Raw genomic sequence first — 20,777 nt, 5'->3', positions numbered from 1 at the left:
GTCTTTCAGGCATTTTATGTTTCTTTGATTAGCTTGTTTACCTTCTCTTGCTTAACTTTCTGATAGCCTTTTGGGTGGGGTTTTCTATACTTGATTGGTTGTTTATTTTTCTTTAATTTTTAGCATTATTTATAGTATATCAATACTTTATTTTCATCAGCACATGGCATCATAAGAAATTCTCAATTAACTCATCCACTTGACACATTATTTTCACACACTCACACCCTAAGCGAACGTGAGCTTGGTTAACACTACCAAGCCAAGACTGGAAGCACTACACCTTAATAATTCAACATACATAGATTAAGACCACTTGGGCACCAAGTCCAAAAAATCATTTAGTTTAGGTCTAGGATTAGTGGGATAGGCTTCCAATAACACCCATCAATCACTTACATTGAGATATATAAGTTGACATATTAGGGAGCTTAAAATACTTCACCATCCCACATTCCAAACCTGGAGTGCATCAGAAAACTAATTCAAAGGGGATTAGGCTAGGTCATTGTGTGAGTGGTTCTCCTCAGGGCTACCCAGCCTGTGAAAGGGAATCATGTGTGTTGGTTGATCACCAATAATCTCAAGGCTCGACCACCCTCATGGGATGAAGGTAATTGTAGTGACCAATCTTAGGAAAGAACCCTATAAGACTGGCTATGGGAAGTATCTAGTTCATTACCGTACCTTTCTCTTGATAGGTTTTCTTGTGGGGATGAGATTCCATCAAGTAAGAAGTTCTTTGGAAGGCCATCTGAAACAATAGAGTTAGGATTGTTTGAGGATTTATACCACTTATAAGCTAGAGGCCTTTTTCTTTGATAGGAAATACTTGATTCTATTAGAGTAGCATCATTAATATAGTTAGTTTACACTTGACACCACTACACTAGGTGTTTTCTTGTTGTTTGTTTCTCTTTTACTCCTATCATCATCGTTTCGTCCTTAGAATCATCATTTTCTTCAAATCATTGTGCCCCCTAGGTGTTTCGCATGGAGAATTCGAGGCCTACACCCTCAATTTCCATTAGGACACATTACTCCTCATCAAGTTAGATTTCATCCTCCTAGTCCTCCATCAAGTCATCATTCTAACCATAGTTCTACTAATTCTTATAGTTCTTCCTTTTATTTTGCATCTTCTCAACCTCGTACCATCACCATGTCAGGCACTAATGTGGGTGTAGGAAACCGAGGTGGTAACCCAAGCACTAACCAGGGTAACCCTACAATAAGAACCTCTACTAGTATAGCCACTCCTACTCCATTGCTTCCATTTATGCCCAGTTTGAGTCTCTCTAATTTAAACCATCTCATCAACGATCCTCTTCTCCATGATCCCAATTGACTAGGAATGCCTATAAAAATTCCTTCTAAAATCCCCAAGTTTGAAGCTAATCCTGGAGAAGTCTCAACAAATCATGTTCTCTCATTCCATATGTGGTGTTCATCCAATTCTATCACTGAAGACTCCATCTATCTTCACATTTTCCAATGCACTCTTACTGGAGCTAGTGCTAAGTGGTATGTCGATCAACCCAGATCCACTCATTCCACTTTTGTGACTCTTTCCAAAGCTTCTATAGCCTATTTCCAGTTACCTCTCCATTATGACACTGATACTGAACTATTGACTTCTTTCCATCAAACTTCTTCCACTCGGCTATCTGACCATGTTCAAGAATAGTGTAGAAGGAGGAGCATATGTAAAGCTCTTGAATTGGAATATTGTGTCTATATGGATTGGTTCCTTAGATCTAGTTTGGCCCCCATTGCTAAATATGTATCTTCTCACTTCCCCCAAAGTGAGGAAGATGCACTCCAAGTAGCCTTGAAATTTTATCTGTTCTACACCTAGTTAGGTTATGCTTATACTTTCATTCCTGATCTGCCTCAGCATGGTGCAGCTAATGCACTGAGGGCATATCATGTCACTAATGGTATTGTTGGATCCATTTCACACCCTAAATTTCAACCATATGGTCCACCTCCGATGAGTTATGGTCATCTCCAGGAGGGACTAGTTCTTCTTACACCTATCCCCCCTGCAATCTTCCACGTGACAACTGTTATCCAGGTTCTACCACGTCATATGCATATCCCCATCCACGTCAACAAATGTCATGGCCAAATGTTGCTCCACCTATCTATCCTAATGTTTCCCCATCTTCTTATTATCTGTATTCACTTCCTAGCACTCCATCACTACTAATACTAGAACCTTGTTAGGATCCTCTAATTTTTATAGGATCGCTTGATTATAGCTAATCATTATTATGTTTGAGATGTTGTGAATAATATTTCATGCTACAAATTATTTCCTAAGAGACACTATGATTAGGATTTAAGGATATTTTTGCATTGAAATGTTTAGATCAGATCAGATTGTAGGTGTTTTTGTCATAAAGTGCTAAGAAGCACCTTTCTAATGATATATCTTGTGCTTAAATCTGGTTCTTGGATTGAAAGATAAGCCAGAGAAAAGTTGAACTCCAAAAGCAGATAAAGGCTCGAGAACAATTTCTACTACAGTTTTAAATTATATTTTCATCTATGCTTTGTGAAAAATCTTTCCCCCATTTGAATATGCCATATTATTTTTAACTCTAGCTGGGACCCACATAACAACCACCCCATTTTTACAGATTCCTATTTCCTCCGTATGACTCCCGTCGTGATCCATTTTTCCTCTGTTATCATATTAATTCCCAAACTCTATCCTTAATCCATCTGCCCTTTGTATATCCAACTCTAGCCGCATTTCCATATTATATCATTCTAACCATGGTCACATTTCTATTTTATCTGTATAACTCTAGTCGTGTTCCCCATTTCCCACCATATATCACAAACCATGCCAAAATCCCTTTTATTATATCGCATCACATTATATATCACATGTTTATTAAAATCCCCAACCATATATTATAATGTAAACCCTGTACCACTCTTGATGCAATAAAGTGGGCTCGTAGGCCACATGTCACCATATCGCATTTTGCAAAGGCTCATATAAAAATCACATGTCTCACCTTCCCTTTCACGATTGCGATATCACAAAGTCCTCCCCACCGACTGAGATATTGTAATCAGGGATCACTCAAGTCACAAGTCCTCCCCCGCCGATATCGAAAAGTTATGTCCTTCTTGCCAATTGCGATAAGCATCGCTTTCCGATTGTGATAAGCCTCCCCCGCTGATTGTGATCACAATCACAACTTCCATAGGACAAACTTCGCCATCCCCGCCATTGTGATTGTGACAAATCCGAAAGGATTTTATGCAATATTTTAAAGCTTTTGGGTCCACCTGTCCTATGCCCCCACATGTAATACATGACCCCCATCCAGATCCAACGGGATTATAAATTTTATTTTGAAAGATTTCGGGTCTAGGTTTGTGGTTAAATCCCAGTTTGGATTCGATATTTTATAGGTTGGATTTGAAACATTTTCAGGTATACATTTATGGTTCCTCTCCCATGTACCCCCTTCCCAATGCAATTATGATCAGGCAAAATCCGCAACGAATGTGATATGTTATAGGGAGGATTTAAAAGGCTTTTGGGTCTGTTCCTTTTCAAAGGCCCGTGAATTAAAAAGAAGCACCTCTGATTGTGTGGTAAAGTCCTATGTAAATAAGATTTACCCGCTCTCCCTATTTCGATTGTAATATGGTAAAAGCCCTATCCCTGCTGCGATTTTTATATTAAAAAAAGGGGCCTCGTGTTAATTAAAGACCCTTCATCTTTAATGGCCGAAATCATCACTCTATCAGATCAATGGCTGATAGCGCTTTTCGGCCCCCCTTTTCCATCCTACCTTTATTGTCGGGGGCGGGTGGTCTGAAAAAGTGGTTTTCCCTGCCGGCCCACTACTACGTGCCCCCCCTACATGATTTCAACCCACCCTCTCAATACCATATACCACTCCTACCCCCCTCCGAAAGTGATTTTTCGTTGCTCTCACCATAATCTGCACTCTTGGTTACGTCAACCTCCACTTCATCTTCCAACCTCCATCACCAACCCAGCCATGGACATCCACTCTCATCCTCAAATTATGTTTGTTTCCCATAATGCCCAGCTACCACGTGACCCCTCCACGTGCATCCATTCACGATTTGAAAGAATTGGTCCCCCTACCTTTCATCATTAAAATGGATCAAAATGGTATTTCCAAAAGAATCGCCGCCATTCCTGCCAATATATTATTATTAAAACATCATTCCCCATTAATGATAATTCGTAAATTTTCCAATTTTCTATAAATGGAATAAGTTAATGTAAAAAGGGAAAATGATTAAACTAAAACAACAATAGAATAAACAAAGGAAAAGAAGACAATGACAACCTTTCCAACACATTTTAAGCAAAAAGTATAAAAAATACAGAGGAAAACATTGCACATTCATCCCAACAGTCATAAAGAAAGAATGCAGTGAAAAGTGGGACAACACAACACATCTTCCAGCAAGACAAAAACATTGCACATTTGGAGGACCAGTCACCACTAGGATTCCTAAAAAATAGTGCCAAAAATCAACTGACTGGTATTATTAGCAGTTTAATCTATTTTTATATAATTTTTGTAATAAATCTTGAATTTTGTTTCAAGATATTTGTATAGATATTTGTAAAAAATCTTGATATTTTTCAAGATATTTTAGTTTAGGATTTTGTATAAATACTTCAACATTTGAAGTAAGACAGGTTGATTTTTGCATTCTAGAATGCTATCAATACTACTTTTTCATTTGATGGGCTAATCAATAATAAAAAGGACATTCTTCATAGGATTCATGTGCTAGACTATTTGGTGAAGTGATTCTCTCATTGTCTATGTGTTTATTCCTTTTCTTCCATGTTTATGTTTTCTTAAATATGAATTATTTCACAAAGTTGATGAACAAAATTTGTTGAAAGATACACTCTGATTCTAGCTGTGGATAATTTAAATGTTTTTTTTATGATACCATGCTAAGAATTCTTAACTGGTCTTTAGCTTCAATTAAACCTATATCTTTTCTTTTATTACATTTCATTTAAACATAAAGGATCCAGTTAGTTCAACTACCTTTCCCTATGAAACTACTTTGAAAATATGAAACAGATCCCTCTTGAATTAGTAGACTCCATAGCCCAATGGAATTTTCAGGCATTTAATCAACCAAACCAATTTGAAAATCAAAACCTGAACCTAATAGCTAGCCTAATATTATTCAGAAGAACATAGCTAAATCAAACAGAGAGATCCCTCTCTGGAGTTGGAAGGGCTAGATTCCCAACTCCCAAAGTGGTTTTGTGGTTACCTCTATGTTTTCTTCCACAACCTTAGAAAATTATAGAGTGCTAACATTCTGGCGACCATACTCGGGACCTGAACATTTCAGGTTCCTAAGAAAAGCATATCAAGTTCTAGATCTTGTTACTGATGGTGGACAATGATAACACACAAGAAGGTTGTATCATTCACCTAACAACTCCATGTTCAAATTATCCAGAGATTCAAAGTTTTTCGTGTGACTTCACTATCAAAGAATCCATATTTTAGAGCATTCATAGCATCTCCACTACAATTTGATCAGATTTATTACTAAACAAGATGACAGGGTATGTGGTAAACCCTATATATGGTGAAGTTTTAAAGATAATTTAGGGATATGTTATCAGATTTTCAAATTGATGAAGCTTTTTCAATGACTGTGTTTCATTGTTTGAAAATGAGAAAAAATTCTCCTAAAGGTAAAACTTGTTTTCTTGAGTTAATTGCTGAAAGAGTTAATAAGGGTATTGAACTTTTGGATTTTTAGATTCAGTCATATAGTTTCCAAGATCCTAAACAATTCTTGGAAAATCTTCCTTCTCCATAACAGGAGGAGATTGTATTTCCTTTTGATTTGCAAAGGGATGAGAGTTTAGTTTTTTAACATAAGACTAAAACTGAACAGCTAGAATTAGGGTTTAACCTTGAGAATACAACTGATGAAATATTCCATGCCCAATCGGTCAATGAAGGCCTACAAGGTAAACTAGTTAATCATGTCTTTACTGATCCTATAACAAACTACATGGAGGTTCTTTTCATCTCAAGTGTTCAATCTTGTTTTCATGACCATATCCATCAGAAGTTTCCATTACACATTAAAAAATTTATTTTGTGGACCAATAGTCAAGTTTTCCTTTTGATTTTTCTAACAAGCAGTCAAGAAGTCTACTTATTTTAGTAGCTACTTGACTGGCTTCATTGGCATTTTTGTATTATTTGATTCAACATGATTTTCAACAGTGTAGGATAGGTAGCTATGTGCAAATAAGCTCAGCAAACTGAGCATATTTTTCAAGCATTCTTTTCAATTTTAGTTTTAGTTTGTAGTACAGTTTTTCGTTCAGTGTATATTTCAGATTTCAGTGTGAAAAATGGTGTTGGTTTTAGTTTAAGAGTTTCAGTCGCAGAGATTTTATGGAAGAACGGGTTGCATGTTTTGGCATTAGCCCAATGGATCAGGCTACTAGTCTATGATGTTCTTGTCATCTCATAAGGAGAATGCCATCCCCAGCTAGAGCCACTATTAGGCTCCTATAAGTTTTATAGGATCATTTGATTATAGTTGATCACTATTATGTTTGAGATGTTGTAAATAATATTTCATCTTGCAAATTATTTCCAAAGAGACACCAAGTATTAGGATTCAACGATATTTTTTCATGACAATGTTTGGATAAGATTAGACAATAGGTGTTTTCATGAGAAAGTTCTTAGAAGCAACTTTTCAACGATATATCCTGCGTTTAAATCTGATTCCTAGATTGAAAGATAGGCCAGAGTGAAGTTGAAATTCAAAAGCATATAAAGGCCCGAGAACTACTTATGCTACAGCTTTAAATTATATTTTCATCTATCCTTTGTGAAAAATCCTTTCCCCATTTGAATATTCCATATGATTTTTAACTCTAGCCGAGAACCACATAACCATAACCCCATTTTCACATATTCTTATTTCCTCCATGTGACTCCATCCGTGATCCATTTTCCCTCTGTTATCATATTAATTCCCAAAGTCTAGCCTTAATCCATATGCCCTTTGTATATCCAACTCTAGTTTCATTTCCATGTTATACCATTCTAACTATGGTCGCATTTCCATTCTATTCATATAACTCTAGCCATGTTCCCCATTTCCCACCATATATCACAAACCATGCCAAAATCCCTTTTATTATATCACATCACATTATATATCGCATGTTTATTAAAATCCCAACCATATATTATAGGATAAACCCCACACCACTCCTAATTCAATAAACAGGGCCCACAGGCCACGTGTCACCATATCACATTTCGCAAAGGCTCATATAAAAATCACTAGTCTCCCCTTTCCTTTTGCGATTGCGATATCACAAAGTCTTCCCCTATCAATTACAATATTGCAATCGGGAATCGCTCAAGTCACAATTCCTCCCTCACTGATATTGCAAAGTTCTGTCCCGCTCACCAATTGTGATAAGCCTCCCTCACTGATTATGATAAGCCTCCCTCACCGATTGCGATAAGCCTCCCCCATCGATTGCAATTGCAATTGCAACTTCCATAGAACAATTTCTGCCAGCCCCTGTCATTATGGCTACAATGGATCTGAAAGGATTTATAATCCCTTCGAGTCCACCTGTCCTATGCCCCCCATGTAATACATGGCCCCCTTCTGGACCTGAAGGGATTATAAATTGTATTTTGAAATAGTTCGGGTCCAAGTTTGTCGTTAAATCCTAGTCCCGATGCGATATTTCATAGGCTAGATTTGGAAGGCTTTTGGGTCTGGGTTTATGGTTTCACTCCCGTTACCTCCTTCCCAAAGCAATTGTGATCAAGTGAAAGCCCTGACGGATGCGATATGTTACTGGGTGGATTGAAAATTATTTTGGGTGTGTTCCTTTTCAAAGGCCCATGAATTAAAAAGAAATTCCTTTGGTTGTGTAGTAAAGTCCTGTGTAAACAAGATTTACCTCCTCTCTATGTTTCGATTATAATATGGTAAAAGCCCTAACCCTGCTGCGATTTTTATATTAAAAAAAAGGGCCTCGTGTTAATTAAAGACCCTTTATCCTTAATGTCTCAGATCATCATTCCACCAGATAAGTGACCAATAGTGCTTTTTAGCTTCCTTTTCCATCCTACCTCTATCGGAGGGGGGGTCCGAAAAAGTGGTTTTCCTCATCGGGCCCATTGCTATGTGTCCCTCCTACATAATTTTGCACCCCCTCTCAATACCATATACCACTCCTACCCCCCTCTGAAAGCAGTTTCTCATTGCTCCCGCCATAATCTGCACTCCCGATTATATCAAACTCCACTTCATCTCCTGGCCTCCATCCATATTTCTCCAACCCAGTTATGGACGTCCACTCCCATCCCCAAATTATGTTTGTTTCCCCCAATCCCCAGCTACCACGTGACCCCTCCACATGCATCCACTCACAATTCAAAAGAATCAGTCCCCATGCCTTACATCGTTAAAATGGATCACATTGAGATTTCAAAATGAATCACCCCCTTTGTTTCCAATATATTATTAATAAAACATCATGCCCCATTAATGATGATTCCTAAATTTCCCAATCTTCTATAAATGGAATTAAATTAATGTAAAAAGGGGAAAATGATTAAACTAAAATAATAGTAGAAGAAGCAAAGGAAAAGAAGACAGTGAGGACCTTTCCAACACGTTTTAAGCAACAAGCAACAAAAGGACAGAGGACAACATTGCACATTCATCACAAGAGTCATCAAAATAGAATGCAGTGAAAAGTGGGACAACACAACACATCTGCCAGCAAGACAACAACATTGCACATTTGGAGGGCCAGTCACCACCAGGATTCCTAAAAAACATTTCCAGAACTCAACCGAGTAATATTATTAGCAGTTTAATATATTTTTATATAATTTTTGTAATAAATCTTGAATTTTGTTTCAAGATATTTGTATATGTATTTGTAACAAATCTTGATATTTTGAAGATATTTCAGTTTATGATCTGTATAAATACTTCATCATTTGAAGTAATACATGTTGATTTTCACATTCCAGAACGCTATTGTAGTTTTTAATCTAATGCACTTATCAGTAATAAAAAGGACATTCTTCATAGGATTCATGTGTTGGAATATTTGGTGAAGTGCTTCTCTCATTGTCTATGTGTTTATTCCTTTGTTTCCATGCTCATGTGTTCTTAAATCTGGATTATTTCACAAAAAGATGATGAAAAATAATTTGTTGAAAGATACACTATGATTCTGGTTGTGGATAATTTAAATGTTTTCTTCTGATATCATGATAAAGAATTCTTAACTGCTCTTTATCTTCAATTGAACCTATATCTTTTATTATATTACACTTCATTTAAGCATAAAGGATCTAGTTAGTTCAGTTACCTTTCCCTTTGAAATTCCTTTGAAAATATGAAACAGATCCCTGTTGAATTAGTAGAATCCATAGCCTAATGGAAGTTTTAGGAATTTAATCAACAAAACCAATTTGAAAATCAAAACCTGAACTTAATAGCTAGCCTAATATTATTCAGAAGAACATAGCTAAATCAGACATAAAGATCCCTCTCTGGAGTTGGAAGGGCTATATTCCCAACTCCCAAATTGGTTTTGTGGTTACCTCTATGCTTTCATAAACAACCTCATAAAATTACAGATTGGTAACATGCCCCAGCACCTCATGACTCCTCCACCTCAGCCACATCAACAACTTCATCCACAAGGTTAGATGTATGCTCAGTAGAGCACAACCAATCCCCCCAAGCCTAAGAAAAAGAACAAGGGGAAAGGTAACTGGAATAAGCCATCTCAACGTAATCAAGGTAACCAGGATCCACCACCTAACACACATCAAGGAAACCAACATAATACTATAACCCAGCAATAGGAAGGAGAACCCAAGAAAAGCAAGGCTCTTTGTACCAATAAACCTTGTGTCAATTGTGGCATATATGGCCACTATACTCATGAGTGCCCCTTTTACCTCATATGAATCAAGCATGTTATAGACATTTTTGTGCCTTACAGTATTGAGCATGAAATGTCCATAATCTAAGGGATCCAAAGTCGCTAAACATGTTGTTCCTACCCCTAGAGGAACAAGGCTAACTAACCACAGCAATTCACAGAAGTTCTCCACCTGAAACCACTCAAAAACAAGTCAATTCAGGATCATGTCAACTGCTCCACTGAGCATCTACGCTGAATGTCAACTGCTACACTGGCTACCTGCGTTGAATGTCAACTCCAACACTAGCTACCTGCGCTGAGCAAGTTTGGACAAGTGGCAGGCTCATTCCTCAATGTGTCAATGCTCAGGAAGCTTCCAAAATGACACTTGCCTCAGGGAATTCGACTGGTGATGAGTAAGAGGTTCCAAATCTCCAAGTGGAAGCAAGAACCTCCAAGTGGACTCAAGAACTGAGAGAGGGAGAGGACACTAGTCAGATCTCAAGCTGACTCATCCTCTCTCCAAAATAACTATATATAGATCTCTCCTCCATGAGATCTAGAGGCTGGAATTTTGTTATTGCAAAGAATTGTTGTTGGTTTGAGACTGAAAACATTGGGTGCTTAATGCTTTGAAGGGAGCTGAAGAAGGAATTCCATTCTGCTGGGAAGGAGATGCTGGATTGGAGCCCTCTGGGTTGTATCTCTTCCTGAACCTTGTTATCAATCAATAAAGCTATCTTGGTTTTCTCCTATATACTGGTGTATTTGTATGATTGCATTAGTGTATTTGATTTACTTCTAATCCTGAATCATTTATGAATATGAATATCTGCCTTTGTGTTGTGTTCTTCTCTTGTCGCAAGTAGCTGTTCTCTTGTCACAGGTAGCTGTTCTCTTGTGATCTCGTGGGAATCAAGTAGCTGTTCTCTTGAGCAAGCGAGGAGGCAAGTAGCTGTGAACACCCAAAGAGAAGAGGATCTAGATCGAGGGACAAACGGAAGACAACGGTAAGTCTATCGATCTCCCCTCTTTCATATTTCATAAAGGAAGAAACCATAATAGCTGTGTCTGTTTGTTGCTAAGGCACTGTCACACCTTAGGTGGATAGGATCGTCCTGCATAGGCATTTTTCCCCACAACAAATTGGCGACTCCACTGGGGAAATTGCTTTAGTCATGTTATTTGTGTTTACATCATTGTTTGCTTCATAGACTCAACAGCAACAATCGAACTGCTTCTGTAAAGTAGATTGTTGCTGCCTTGATCCTTCACTGGATTTTGTCTATGATCTGAACAATGGACTCACAAATGACTTGATGATCCTTTGTGATAGTCTTTAGTACCCTCTCAAAGCATCCCTCTGATTATACCTTGCTTGTGTTTCTGATTTGGCCTGAAACAGTTGATTTTTGAGCATTTTATGACCCAGAACCCAAGGGAAATGAGAGTTTCTCCTTCAGCGCAGACACTGTGAAGGCAGTCTGCATTTCAACGCAGGTCCCGTGAAGGCTACCTGCGCTGAATGTCAACTCCACAGTGTTGGACTTGCGCTGAACCAGTTTAGCCTTGTGCAGCTGAGGTTCTCTACTGTCTGTTGCCCTGTTTTGATCTCTGTTTTTTGCAGCCTTTAACCAGCATAGGTACCAATGTGATAACCCCTTTTCTTTGCTTAGATTCCGCCTCTTTTTGTACAAAAAGACTGTGAGTGTTTTTATGTGTTTTTACGTCATTTACAGTTTTCCTTTGCATGAGTGAAATAATCATCCTGTAGCCCTTGATTCAAATCTGATTGATTGTGATCTTAGGAGAGAGTTCATTGGCTCTTTACAGTTGATTATCATTTTCTTTTGCTTATTGGTTTGAGTTTGTCTCTTTTAAATGTCGAAACAAGTATTCATTTTGAAAGTCGCAAAGTGATTGTAATCTCTTCTACCCTTGTTGTTTTCGAAAAAGTAAACTTGTTTGTATCTGTCATTTAAAAGCAAATTCAAAGTTGTACAAAAAGCTTTCTTTGTAGGCATCTATACTAAGGAAGTGGAAAACAAACACCTACATTGTGCATTTGCATTTTGATAAGTTTGCATGATTGATTTAGGAAAGAGTGCATTAGAGTGTGCTGATTGCTCTTTGAGAAAAGATAGTGTCTTTCTTTTCCCTTAGTAGCTAGGATTTTCAAAGTTGAAAAGATAATAAAGCTTGCTTATCATCTTAGACTGCATTTAGGAATTGTACCATACATCTCGTGGTGATCCTGAAAGACAAACTTCTAAAAAGATCAACTTAAAATAAACTGAATGAACCTAACAACGCTTTTCAACATAACGCACAACATAGAGGTCTAGGCTAGAGACGTGTTCCGGCGTCGTTAAGCCTAGTGACTGTCGATCTCGTGGAAGGTGGGTGATTCCTCCTGAGGGACGATAGCGCTAGTACGGATTGTGCTCCCACGTACCGTCGCGTATATATTGGGAGACCCCTATAGGCATACATCCTTTATCCTTAGGAAGTCGTGTCGGCCGCCCTACTGATCGCAATGCAGTGAACACAGCATTCACGAAGATCGACCGCTCGTACCTTAAAAAGTATTCTGCAGTTTTGCGAAAAGTTTGGCACACCCTCTGCCTAGATCTCCAGAGCAGTTTCTTTTGGCCTTTTTCAGACTCTATAACAGAAAAATTCCATCCGAGCATTTGTCACTTCGGGCTCGTTAAAACATCGAAGGAGACTAGAGTCATCTTTAGCTTTTTCTCGAATCTTTAAAAGTGAAAAAGCAAGTTGTGTCTAAAGCATCTAATAAAATTCATTCAATTCAGAAACACACTTTCCCCTTTTTGTATTTTAGTTGATCGAGTAATCTGCAATCGTGGAAGAAAGTCAATTGAAACCCCGTCGTTCGCGGAGACTTACGAGTCAATCGTCTTTGTCTCTGGAATCGAAAACAGTACGGACAAAGCGAACTCGTTTAACTGGTTCGCAATCTCCTGCCAAAGTTAGAACAAGTGTTCCGACAACATCTGAGATTCCGGTTACTCCAAACATTTCTGGAAACCCTGCCTCTATTGAAGAAGTTCAACAGCCACAGAGGGACAGTAACACTGATCCTAGTCTGAGAACAAGTACTTGCGTTACTGAACCAGTTCCATCTAACCGGTCCAGAGAACCTTGTTCCTCAAACAACTGTCGCTATCGAAACAACCCCTTCTTCGGCACCAGAAATATTTTACGGACCTGAAGGTCTTCCTCTTCCACCTGGTTTGCTTGCGATAGAAGAAATTGTAGAGGATCCGCAAGCAAGTACTCCAACCCATTTTGGAGTAGGGGTCACTCTTTTTCCTTCTACATCAGAAGTTAGTCCATCACCAGTGGAAGTTCCTGTAGAATCGTTAGGCAATCTATTGGATAGACTCAAAATGTCTGAGCAACCGTCGACATCTAGGACTGTGTCAAATGACACAGCGACAGTAGAACTCCCTGCTGTCACTCCGACGATGTTTTCCGGTGTACCATCTGTCCCAACTAGCTCGCAACCGCTAGAAGGAGTCCACCCAGGGACTATTTCGACAGTGTGGTCTGTTCCAGTTTGTTCCTCCGGGATAATACCCGGTAACTCTTATGTTGAAACTAGACAGATTGATCCCTATGGAGGTCAATTTGGGCCATCCAGTCCCCAAGGGCAAACAATCCCCTTGAGTTCCGGATTGCTACCGTATGGGGGGCAGTATGCCCTTTCATTACCCCCTCCGGGAGGATATCCATACGGCAGTTCTCAACATTATTCAGGTTATACTGGAGTTACGGCAAGTGGTTGGGTACCTATGCTGACCCAACAGCCAAGAGTTGTGTATTATATGCAACAATGTGTACCTGTGTCGAACATCCCTACAACGCCAGCTATTGTAACAGTGTCACAAGTTCAAACGATGCCTGTTGTATGTCAACCTCAGATTTCTCAGGTTGTAATGCAACAGCCCCTTGACCCTGTGACACAACCACAATCGCCAACTGGTGGGGTGACACAGGTCCAAACGGGTACAATTACCCCACATCTTGGTCCTACGGTTAGTATAGCGCAGCAGAACATGGCTTCACAACCATGGCTGGTGCAATACCAACAACCACAATTCCAGCAAGTGTACCAAGGTTCTGAGCAGCAGATCTTTGCGAACAGTGGACAACCGTATATTCAAAACGGTCAAAACCAACCGCTTTACAGTGGTCAAGTCCACCAACCGTATCAGTCATACCAACATCAATTACATTATGTTGGTATGCAAAGGCCTACTGCTCAGGCGATTCCATCGTATCCTGGGTACGCCTCACCTAACCTGAATCAACAGTTACCATTCGTGGCAACTTTAGAATTACCGGATTTACACCGATTAACGAATGATCCAATTGCTTACGCCCATTGGTGGCCAGCGATTCCTCACAAAATTCCATCGGACATTCCTAAATTCAATGGAAATCCAGGCGAAAACCCGTCGAATCACGTGATGACTTTTTATCTGTGGTGTTCGTCGAACACCCTGAACGATGATTCGATAAGGATTCGCCTTTTTCAGAGGTCATTGACAGGTCCAGCGGCTAAATGGTATATTGGATTACATAGAGCCTCTTTCGACAATTTCAGTTCCCTAGCCACAACTTTCTTAACCCATTTTCAATTACCAATAAGGTATGAAACTGGAACACAAATCTTGACCAACTTCAAGCAGACGACGGCCACACATATATCCGATCATATACATGAGTGGCGTCGTCGTTGCGGGATGGTGAAGACTTACGTTCCCGATCAGCTATTAGCTGAATGGTTTATAAAGTCTTTACTTCCCACCATAACGGAAGATGTGGCAAAAGGAGGAGTCGTAACAGAGGAGCAAGTTATTGCTCGTGCACAGTATCTAGACTTAGTATATACTCAGTCTGGCACGCTCTACAACAAAATACCTGATGCCCCTAGACCGGAATTTTCAATTCCTCCTCCTCCTAAATCAAATAGTGACTTGGCACGGCAAACACGAAATCGACAAAGGCTTCGTCTAAGAAAGCCCGTAAGAATTCGGATCAAAATGCAAAAGATGAAATTCTTGCTTCGGAAGTAAATGTCGTATCAGCAGATAAGGGCAAAGAAACCAATCAACCAGGAAGCAAGAAAAAGCAAAACAAAGGGAAGAAGAACAAACAGGGTGAGTCATCTCCTAGAAAGACTTCTTCAAACCCTCCTGGAAATAGGAAATATCCATGTCAAATATGTGATGAGGAGGATCATCGGACAGGAAATTGTCCGTACAAAGCTGAGCTAAAAAGATTCTTTAAGAGTCCGAAAAATCCAGCTGTGTTAACTGATCCATTTCCTAATCCAGGTCAAAATCTGGTTGATAGTGGAAATGCTTCCCCGTCGCAAGTGCTTATGTTGTCGGTTTCAAAACAGCAAAATGATGCTTTGATTTCGACAAGGAACAAAGATTACAGGAATCCGCAGCTGTCGAACGACAAAGGTAAAGATCAACCGAGTAGTTCGACAACAACTTCGACAGAAGTTGTACCGCCCATCATTCCTTAATTAACAATAAAACCGCCAAAGGGAGTAGTACACAAGTCGACATTTAATTCTCGCGCCAGAGCGGCACAGCATTATAACATAGTGGAAGATTTGGCCCAATCGCCATCCGCTATGTCGACTCTGGAAGTACTACAGAATTGCCCATCCCAAAGGCAGGCTTTGTTATCGGCTATTGATGGGTTTGATCCTAAGGATTCCAATCTTGTATCCTTTGACCACAAAGGATACGATCCTCAGTTACCAGCTCAACTAGCTTTCCTTATTCAAGTGAAAGCCCTCAACAAAACTGTTCACCGAACAATTATTGATGAGGGGGCATCTACATGTATCATGTCGATGAGTTGCTGGAAAACTTTAGGATCTCCAACCTTGTCGCGATCTTCGACGACATTAAAAGCATTCGACGCAAGGACATATACGCCATATGGTATCCTAAATAACTTGAAAGTTGAACTAGAGGGCAAAACAGTAGAAATAGATGTTGAAGTCATCGATGGGAATCTTGATTACAACATCCTACTGGGACGACCATGGATATATGCCATGGCAGCTATTGTGTCGACCTATTTTAGAAAGATTGCATTTCCCTTTCAAGGAGGAATTACAATCGTCGACCAACAAACATTTCTCCCCAATGGTTCTCAAGTTACTGGAAGCATTCCAATGATCCATGGAAGCAATCATTCGCTCCATAATATCGGAGTAGGTCTCCTAAAAGACCCTGCTTTAATGGGTACTTTTGCCCTACCGCCTCCAAGTAATCTGGCGGAAGTGGCCACAGTGGAATATGAAACCTTCTACATCTAATGGATTTGGACTCTAAGGACGGTTCTTATCTCGTGTCAACCTCGTTAAAAAATGAAACAAGGAGTCATGAGGATAGTTCTTTTACTATGTCAACCTCATTAAGAAATGAAAACAATTCCCTTTCCAAATCTCAAAGGTAAACCTTCATTCCAACCACCAAGTTGAATGCAATGAAGCTTGGGGGGCATGCACCTCGATTTGCGTTATTATGCTGGGGGCATGCAAACTTATCTCCGAGCAGTTTTAGCACAAAGTTCATGCTCGTTAAAAAATAAATGCAAGATCCGAGCAGTTTTAGCACATAGTTCATGCTCGTTAAAAAATAAACATAAGATTGAGCAGTGTTTTGGCGCATTCAAGCTCATTAAAAAATGAACCTATCCCGGTAAATAACCACTGTGAATGTAATATCATCAGCCATTAAAGCCTTGGTCGTGTTTGCACCTGCCACCTCCACTTTTCATTTGGCCGATCGTTCACCTCCATATGATTGTTTACCTATTTTGAGGAACAGCTGCGAAGAGTGATTTCACCTAGCCATCCTTGTGACACTGCCATGATTGGAAAATTCCAACCTGTACCTGGAATCTGCTGCTAATCCTGTTTATCACTCGTTCCTCAAAAGACGAGTCTTCTTTAAGCTCTTTTCAATTGACTCGTAAAATATGAAAAGATTGCCGAGTTTTGGCCTACCAGCTCGTTAAAGCGACCGGAAGAGCTATCCCTCCTCTAGATTTTAATCTTTTTGGACCTGAGGGATTATTGCACAAAAAGATTGAGCGCTTGTTTTATTTGGCTCGTTAAAACTATCGAAAACTCATCCCTTCTGTATTGTTTTATACTTTTTCGGACTTAAGGGATTAGATGACAAAAAAGGAATTTTGGAGTCGACTTTATGTACCTTTTCAGACTCTCTAAAAATGAAAAGGACCGAGTTATCCTTTTCGTTAGACTCGTTAAAATCATTAAATAGCGACAAACTTGTCTTTAGACGAGAACGAGTTTCACTATCGCTAGGCTCGTTAAAACATAGCAATGGGCTTGCCCGAAGGGCAGGTTATAGAACAAGCATATGTTATCCTCCTCAAGCTTGACAAAAATAAAGAGGTACTGGTCAGCAATGACTGGGGAAAAATTGGGAGAAAATCAGGAAAACTTTGATGGTAGCAAGTCGCTCTTGAACATGACACTTTTCCTCCGTACCACAATCGAGTTGGGTTGTTTCATTCACCGGTCACATCACCATGGTCTCGCCATACCATCCATATTTGGGGTAATGCTACCAATCCATCGCATCAGTGTCACCATATGTTCAAGAGAAGTCGTTCAGAAAGAGTCAACCGTGTCCCATCCACTGCCATGCATTATCCTTCATCCATTCATGACCGCCACCCTGAATCATATGTCACAGATCGTTTTCACCTCCATTAAAATCATTAGCTCCGTTCCGTGTCACTGATGTGGTATTCATTAAGGCCCTCCTGTGACGGATCGCTTCTTGTCGACATCAGCTCATTATCCAAGAAGTTGATCTAGGAACAACCCCTTCAGTACTTTGAAGCTTGCATGCCTCAATGGCAAGTTTCTCACTTCTGGCGACAGGTATACGTCAATGACCTTCGACCAGAAGATTTTGCGTGGTGTTCGACGCCGAGTCCTTTATTCACACCACATGAATTGTACTGCAGTACCTTGAGGGTCATTATCATTATCGGTGATTCCTCTCGCGCTTGTTAACGGTTTACATCATTGACCGGGAATCAAGCGATGTCTTTCCATGTTCGACTTCAGCGCAATTCTCACATGGATCGACTTGTACTTAGAGTGAAGATCGAACGAGTTTGAAGACCCTGGATCTAGTTTCATCCATCCAGGCTGCGATATATATCCAGGAAAGATAAAGACATTTGACATGTACATCATTGCAGCAGATGATCATCCTACTCAAAGGATGATAATTTCGCCAAAATTATCAGTCTACCATCAGACGATCGTCTGTTCTATGTACAAAAATGAATTTATAAAGCTGAGCATGGGAATGCCCGCCTCAGCTAGATCATGAAAGCAGTATGAATCATAATGTATTGTATTGTATCTTATTACAGGTCTCCTCCCAGCAAATGGATGAACTTCGGACCCTCCTGGATAAAGCATTTCACCTGATAAACGGCCTCATAATTTAGGGGGCAACTGTTATAGACATTTTTGTGCCTTACAGCATTGAGCATGAAATGTCCATAATCTAAGGGATCCAAAGTCCCTAAACATGTTGTTCCTACCCCTATAGGAACAAGGCTAACTAACCACAGCAATTCACAGAAGTTCTCCACCTGAAACCACTCAAAAACAAGTCAATTCAGGATCATGTCAACTGCTCCACTGAGCATCTGCGCTGAATGTCAACTGCTACACTGGCTACCTACGTTGAATGTCAACTCCAACACTAGCTACCTGCGCTGAGCGAGTTTGGACAAGTGGCAAGCTCATTCCTCAATGTGTCAATGCTCAGGAAGCTTCCAAAATGACACTTGCCTCAGGGAATTCGACTGGTGATGAGTAAGAGGTTCCAAATCTCCAAGTGGAAGCAAGAACCTCCAAGTGGACTCAAGAACTGAGAGAGGGAGAGGACACTAGTCAGATCTTAAGCTGACTCATCCTCTCTCCAAAATAACTATATATAGATCTCTCCTCCATGAGATCTAGAGGCTGGAATTTTGTTATTGCAAATAATTGTTGTTGGTTTGAGACTGAAAACATTGGGTGCTTAATGCTTTGAAGGGAGCTGAAGAAGGAATTCCATTCTGCTAGGAAGGAGATACTGGATTGGAGCCCTCTGGGTTGTATCTCTTCCTGAACCTTGTTATCAATCAATAAAGCTATCTTGGTTTTCTCCTATATACTGGTGTATTTGTATGATTGCATTAGTGTATTTGATTTACTTCTAATCCAGAATCATTTATGAATATGAATATCTGCCTTTGTGTTGTGTTCTTCTCTTGTCGCAAGTAGTTGTTCTCTTGTCACAGGTAGCTGTTCTCTTGTGATCTCGTGGGAATCAAGTAGTTGTTCTCTTGAGCAAGCGAGGAGGCAAGTAGCTGTGAACACCCAAAGAGAAGAGGATCTAGATCTAGGGACAAACGGAAGACAATGGTAAGTCTATCGATCTCCTCACTTTCATATTTCATAAAGGGAGAAACCAGAATAGTTGTATCTGTTTGTTGTTAAGGCATTGTCACACCTTAGGTGGATAGGATCGTCCTGCATAGGCATTTTTCCCCACAACAAAGCATGGGAAGCTCGAGAAGTTGCTTCTAGAGGACTGCATCCCATAACTCCTCCTCCTCCTCCTACTTCATCTCAACTGGTTGTGCTTACCAATCCTTTTCCTTACCAAGGATATCTAGTTCGTTGTTTCTGGGAAAACTAGTGTCTTTTCGAGCAACTAGCCCTCTAGGTTTTCCAGCTACCCCAGAAACCATAGTTTAAAGAAATTCATGATTTCTTCTATGTATAATAGACAAGAGAAAGACAAAGGAACCAACCTAGATCTTCTGCTTAACTCCTTGCTTGATCTCTCTCCCACTTGACAGAGCTTGCAACTCCTCTCCGTATTTATCCCGCTTGGAGAGTACCTGCAGAAACACAGTAAAAAAGAACCGTCAAAGCATCTTGATCTATTATATCATAATCATTACGGAATCAGAAATATAATGAACATATAATGGAATTCACAAATAATAACATTGACAATTGCACAGTTATATGGAAGAAAACTCGAAGAACTTTATTAAAATAGAAGGGAGAATTACGACCCAGTTGTCTGATCCAACATCATCCTCCCAACTTCAAAGCCCTCTTAACCTCATGAAATAGTAAGATCACCGAAAAATACAATGCTCTTTCTTAAATAAAAACTATCAACACTTCCTTGCAATTCCCAATATTCCAGCCCCTCGATCTCTTAGATGATGGATCCATTTATAGATGTGTGCAAGGGTGTGAGTCATCTCTAGGTTTTGATTAGTGTCATTCCACTTGTTACATTTGGTTCCACTTGGAGATTTCTTGGATCTCTTACTCATTCCTGGGCGAATTCAGAGAGGCAAGTGTCATAGGAAAAGTTTCTAGAAGATTCCATGCGCATCCACTTAGCAAACTATCTCAGGAATTTATCCATCATCACTCATCGCACCCTACAAAAGGCCTCATTAGTATGCCTCGCACCTGGCTAGTGTAGAAGTCAGTATGCATCACACCCTGACAGTGGAGCAGTCAGTATTGTCCAATTTAGGCTAGTTCTGGATGGTTTTTCAAGTGGAGCTTTTTGGGAATGATGTAATCAGTTGACCATGATCTTTTAGGGTATGAAACAACACTTTTAGGAGTTAAAGAGCCCTAGTTTATCAA

This window comes from Pinus tabuliformis, chromosome X (assembly GCF_031772625.1).
Source record: "Pinus tabuliformis cultivar Carrire ecotype Pingquan chromosome X, CPIR1, whole genome shotgun sequence".
Classification (NCBI taxonomy): domain Eukaryota; kingdom Viridiplantae; phylum Streptophyta; class Pinopsida; order Pinales; family Pinaceae; genus Pinus; species Pinus tabuliformis.
This window is presented reverse-complemented; position numbering follows the sequence as displayed.